The sequence below is a fragment of the Pantherophis guttatus genome, chromosome 4 (assembly GCF_059756535.1).
Source record: "Pantherophis guttatus breed Tessera chromosome 4, ASM5975653v1, whole genome shotgun sequence".
Lineage (NCBI taxonomy): Eukaryota > Metazoa > Chordata > Lepidosauria > Squamata > Colubridae > Pantherophis > Pantherophis guttatus.
Genome location: NC_142066.1, coordinates 27485374 through 27491801, shown reverse-complemented (window position 1 = coordinate 27491801; position 6428 = coordinate 27485374).

Sequence of the window (6428 nt, the reverse complement as noted above, 5' to 3'; positions counted from 1 at the left end):
GAAGGAGAGAGTGATCCGACTACGACAAGGGCTCAATGACTATGTCCCCTATCTCGAGATCACTCAACCACTGTCCAGAGACAAAAACCAAGTCCAGCATGTTTCCCCCCGTGTGGGTAGAGCCATGAATTAGTTGGGTCAGTTCCATAGCCATCATGGAAGCCATGAACTCCTGAGCACCTCAGACGTCTCACCCATGGATGGCAAGTTAAAATCCCCCATGACCATAAGCCTGGGGGTGTCAACTGCCACCGCGGCTATAACGTTGAGTAGCTCAGGCAGGGCTGTTGCCATGTGACAGGGAGCCAGGTACATGATCAGCAAACTCATCTGTACCCCATGACCCCACTTCACAAGGAGGGACTCACATCCGGCAGTCTGAGGGACGGTGGCCTTCCTTGGCCTGAGACCTTCTTTAATGACAACCGCCACCCCCCGCCCCTTTCTTGTTACCCCGGCTGATGGAATGCACAGAAACCTCGTGGGCACAATTAAAATGAAAGAATATAGCCATTTTGCTAACTCTGATGCTGTAATATCCCATCTAGTTAGGATAGGAAGAAAAAAAGAAACACAAAGAAAAACATTATAAGGAAGTTTGGTCTAATGGTTAAGGCACCAGACTAGATAGCAGGAGGCTGTGAGTGCTAGTCCCTCCTTAGGTATGAAAACAGGCTTGGTATCTTTGGGTCAATCACCAGGAGATTGAGAGTTCTAGTTCTGCCTTAGGCATGAAAGCCATCTGAGTGACTTTGCGTCAATCACTCTCTCAGCCTCACCCATCAAAGGGTTGTTGCTGTGGGGAAAATAGAATGGAATAGAATAGATAATAGAATAGAGCTGGAAGGGATCTTGGAGGACTTCTAGTCCAGCCCCCTGCTCAAGCAGGAGAACCTATACTATTTCAGATAAGTGACTGTCTAGACTCTTCTTAAAAACATCCAGTGATGGAGCACCCCCAATTTATGGAGGCAAGCTTTTCCACTGGTTAATTATCCTCACTGTTAGGAAGTTTCTCCTTAATTCCAGGTTGCTTCTCTCTTTGATTAGTTTCCAACCATTATTTCTTGTCCTGCCTTCTGGTGCTTTGGAGAATAATTTGACCCCCTCTTCTTACTCAAATACTGGAATATTGCTATCATGTCACCCCACATTCTTCTTTTCTTTAGACTAGCCAAACCCAAATCCTGCAGCTGTTCTTCATATGGTTTAGTCTCCAGGCCTTTGATCATCTTAGTTGCTTTTCTCTAAACCTTTTCCAAGGTCACAACATCTTTTTTGTAGTATGGTGACCAAAATTGGTTGCAGTATTCCAGGTGTGGTCTTACTAGGGTTTTATAAAGCAGTACTAATTCGTCACATGATCTTGATTCTATGCATCTGTTATACAACTGAGGATTGCATTAGGTTTTTTGGCAGCTGTTGCACACTGCTAGCTCATATTCAAATGATCATCCACTAAGACTCCAAGGTCCCTCTCACGGTTATTGTTTTTGAGCCAGGTCTCACCTAATCTGTACTTATACCTTTGATTTTTCCTGCCTAAATGTAAAACTTTGCTTTTCTCTACATTGAAATTCATTTTGTTGGATAAGGATCATTGTTCAAGAGTATTAGGTATGTTCATCACTTTTGAGTTATTTATAAAAAATGATAAAAGTGGGACAATAAAATAAAATATTAGCAAGTTGCTCTATTTCCCCACATCTTCCCTTCTGTCTTTTCCTTTACGTCCCCATCCCCGCTCCCATTTTGGTTTTTTGGTTTTTTAAAATAATTTTTTTATTTTAAAACAAAAACCTCATTCCCATTTTGGATTGTTTCTTCAGAGGTTTTCCTGAAATCAACACACAGGATTTTCTCGGCCCACAGCCAATAGAATAGGTATAGGTATAGGTATAGGTATAGGTATAGAGATAGGGATAGGGATAGGGATAGGGATAGGGATAGGGATAGAGTAGAGTAGAGTAGAGTAGAGTAGAGTAGAGTAGAGTAGAGTAGAATAGAATAGAATAGAATAGAATAGAATAGAATAGAATAGAATAGGAAAAGGAAAAGGAAAAGGAAAAGGAAAAGGAAAAGGAAAAGGAAAGGATGGGAATGGGATGGAATAGAGTTAGAATCAGAATCAGAATTAGAATTCTTTATTGCCAAGTATGATTGGACACACAAGGAATTTGTCTTCAGTGCATAAGCTCTCATTGTACATAAAAACTAATATAATATAACTAAAACACGATGGATGGGACAAGAATCCAAGCAAAATATGTTTTGAATCTTACACTTAAGATCATATGCAGTTGCTCTCTTAGATAGTAGATCTGTCTTGCACAGTACAATGTACAACGTACACCAATGGTTGTAACTTTTCTGATCAATTGACCAATTCTTGAATGCAGCTCCTCTGCCTGGAACCCACACTATATATCGGACATTAATACAATTGAGCAGGTCCAGAGATATTTCACGAGAAGAGTACTCCACTCCTCTGCTCACAATAGAATACGTTATGCTACCAGGCTCGAAATTTTGGGCTTGGACAACCTAGAACTACGCTGACTACGGACTGACCTAAGCGTAGTACATAAAATTATCTGCTACAACCTCCTACCTGTCAATGACTATTTCAGCTTCAACTGCAATAATACACAAACACACAATAGATACAAACTTAAGGTAGACCGCTCCAAACTCTACTGCAGAAAATATGACCACAAGGGGGCACCTGTTGGAACTTCAGAACCAAGTTATATGGTAAATAGCTTTGGGGAGAGGGGGAATCTGTCATAAGTCAAGGACTACCTATAATCTTCTTTCAGTCATTATTTTCTTGCACTGTGCTATCAGCAGCTGTTCCACATTCCCACCCAATCCTCGGCTGTATTCTGGTTCATACAGGTAGTCCTTGGCTTACAACCACAATTGAGCCCAAAATTTCCGTTGCTAAGCAAGGCAGTTGTTAACTGAGTTTTGCCCCATTTTTTTACATTTTCTGTCAGTTATTAAGCAAATCACTACAGTGGTTAAGTGAATCAGACATTAAGTGAATCCAGCTTCCCCCATTGACTTTGCTTGTTGGAAGCCAGCTGGGAAGGATTTAGATAGTGATCACATGACCCTAGGAAGCTGCCACTGTCAGAGATACATGCCAGTTGCCTTAATTTTGATCATGTGACCATGGGGATGCTACAATGGTCTTAAGTGTGAAAACTGGTCATAAGTCACTTTTTTTTGGTGCCATTGTAACTTCAAATAATCATTCAATAAATGGTTCTTAAGTCACTTTTTTCAGGGCCGTTGTAACTTTGAATAGTCACTAAATAAATGGTTGTAGGTCATGGGCTTCCAGTATACAGAAAGTTCTCAATGTATAGTTTGATGTTATGATGGACCCTGAAAAAGCTACTTCAACCCAGGTTCAAAGCTCCAGGTTCAGCCAGGAGAGAGTAATGAAAAACAAAGCATGAAAGATTCTTGGTCATATAGGGGGAAATGAAATTAAAAAAATCAATTAGTGAGAGATGACATCACACTAAGAAGTTTTGAGCTTTAATTGAGAAGTGCTGCAACAGGTAGAAAGATCTAGTCTACAGGTTTCAAGCTTGCTGCATCACGTTGCTGTATTGCAACGTTTTTTCCGTTTGCAGAGCTGCGGTGGGCGTGGCCTGCGTGTGACACATCTGGCCTACGGGCTGCCAGTTTGACACCCCTGATCTAGTCACTTCACCATCATTTTTTTCCCTGCTGCATCTGATCCCATCTCTGAATAGACCAACCATGAGAGATACTTATTTTCAGGTGGATATTTGGAGAGCTCTTATGAGACTTTTCTTTCCCCTATTTCCCATTCTCCTTTCTTTCCTATGCCCTTCCCTTACATGTTCACTCCCTTCTATAGGCTAGCTAGCTTGAGGGTAACAAGTTGTAGCTGTTGGAAGAAATATCCTTCTGGGTTCAGCTCCAAGTGGGGAAAAAGAAACCCGGAGACTGCTTGGAAAGATGGTTTAATGGTGATAGGATCACATGGTTTGAGTTCCTGAACAGAAAAGGGGCGAGATACAGCGAGTCCCCGGATTTTATGCTCTCTCTGCCTTTGAACTTCCTGGGGCCCCGAAAGAGTATCCTGATTGGTTGTCAGACTCCCAGGGGGTGGGGGTCTTAGCTAGCCTTGCTGGCTGATGTAATCTTCCCCGTGCTATGTGGTGAGTTTCTGTCCTAGATGGGTCCTATTGTGTTTCAGATGATGGTCCTTTGACAAAGGATTGAGTTTCTGCCTTTGGCCCATTAACAAAGGTGTGTGTGTGGGGGGGGGAGGCAGGAAACTGCTTTGTCTTTAAAACATGTTTCTTCATTTCTCATCCAGGGAAATATAATATTCTGCCTTTTTAATATTTCCTAAAATATTTCATTCTTCCAAGAAAGGGGTGGGTGCTAACTTCCTACATAGCAATGGGTGAGTTTGTGTAAACTTTTTGAGATTTTATAGTTTTAAAAAAAGCTTGATTGTGGAAAAGGTTTTGCTCAGTGGTTTGTGTTTCTATTTCTTAAGTGTGGTGCAAAGAAATGAAACTAAAGATTCTGAAAGTTACTTCAGGCAGAGGAAATCACATGAGAAGTTGAGCAAGTTTATTGCCTTTTTCTTACTAAAAGACATTTGGGAGAAGACTACTGTAATATAACATTACAGTTAAAGATATGTATGTATGCATGTATGTTTACACAGATTGTCCTTGCCTTGGAATAGTTCTTTTAGTAACTGTTTGAAGTTACAACAGCACTGAAAGGTACTAATGACCATTTTTCACATAACTGCTGCAACATCCTCACGATCATGTGATCAAAATTCAGGCACTTGGCTACTGACTCCTATCCTGTATGTGTGTTTATCATCATCATCATCACCATCATTTTAGTCATTATCTATTCTATCCATTGCAGGATGAAGGCCTCTTCTGCATGATTCCAACCAATACAGTCCTGAGCTTTCTTTTGCCAATTGGGCCTGCAATATTTGTTGATGTCGATCCATCTTGTTTTACATTTCTTTTATCAAGTGGGATAAAATAGATTATCCCATAGATTATCATTCTATGTTTGCCTTGGTCCAGCTGCCATCAATTCTTCTTGCTATGAGACCAACCCATTTCCATTGCAATTCTTTTACTCTCTTGCCAGCATCGTATACTTTAGTTGTTCTCTAATCCATGTGCAGGTCTTTCTATTTTGTCTTGTAATGCTGAGCATGTATCTTTTCATGGCTCTTTGAGCCACTCGTAGCTTTTGTATTGATTATGAGGGTAGTGTTTTGGTCCGCCAGCAGCCTGCGGAGCTGGCAGCAGAGTCAGACAGCGATGAGGCTGAGGAAGAACATGGGTCAGGCCCGGATGAGGGTTCTGCGTCAGAGGCAGAGATGGGGCCAGGGCCATTGGGGAGTGAGGTGCGGACTCCGGAGCACTCCAGAGACTGATAGGAGTGGCACAGAGGAACAGGAGGAGCCTGTTCCTAATGCACGCATGAGAAGAGCTGCCAGAAGGCAAGAGCAGCTCAAGCAAAGAGGACAACTCAGGAGTAGCGCCAAGAGATGATTGGTCCCTCCCATAAGGCTTCAAACAGACCAGCTACAGCGTTCGGGCTTTGCTGGAAAACAACATTGGTAGCTTCATCTTCTTCGTCTACATCTTGTATTTATTTTTGTATCTGTGACTTCTGAAGGTTTGCCAAGAAAGGCCTTTGGCAATTTGCCTAATTGGACTAAGGTTTGTGATAGGATTGAGGAATTTGTGTTGGGAGGAATTTGCTTTAATTTAGTTGAACGAAGCTGGGAATGAAGTAATTCTCAGCTGTTCGAATAAAGTTTGCTTGTTTTTTCACTGCCTGATTTTCCTACTACTTTCTTGGGCCTGGGTCACAACAAGTGTCCATGTTTTGCTGGCATGCATTAAAACAGGTAGCACACACTGATCGAAAACTTTTCTCTTCAGGCATATGCATATATCTCAATATAGCAATATTCCTGGTACGATTCATGTTGTTCCTGGAATTTGAGTTGATTTTACGTGGCAAGAAAACCAACAGAAGGATTTCCTTGGAAAGCCAAGTTATGTCCATCTAGAGAAACAGCAAAGATAATTTGCTTGTGGGAGTTTTAAAGCAACTTTCAGCAATCTGTAGTTCTAGATCGGGGATTTCTAAACTTTTTGCCATCACATCTCTCTTTACTGTAATTTTAATGTATATACCTTCCCTAAAAATCCACACAGCAAAATGGACACAACAATAAAAACAATGGAGTTCTTGGTGCTCTCTGAGCTTGGTTATTTTTTTGCGGATGAAGATGTTACCTGGTTGCAGGGTGGATAAAAATCAATGATTTTTTAAAAAAAAATTTAAAAAATCAGATTTTTTTTATTTAAATTGGATTTTTTTGA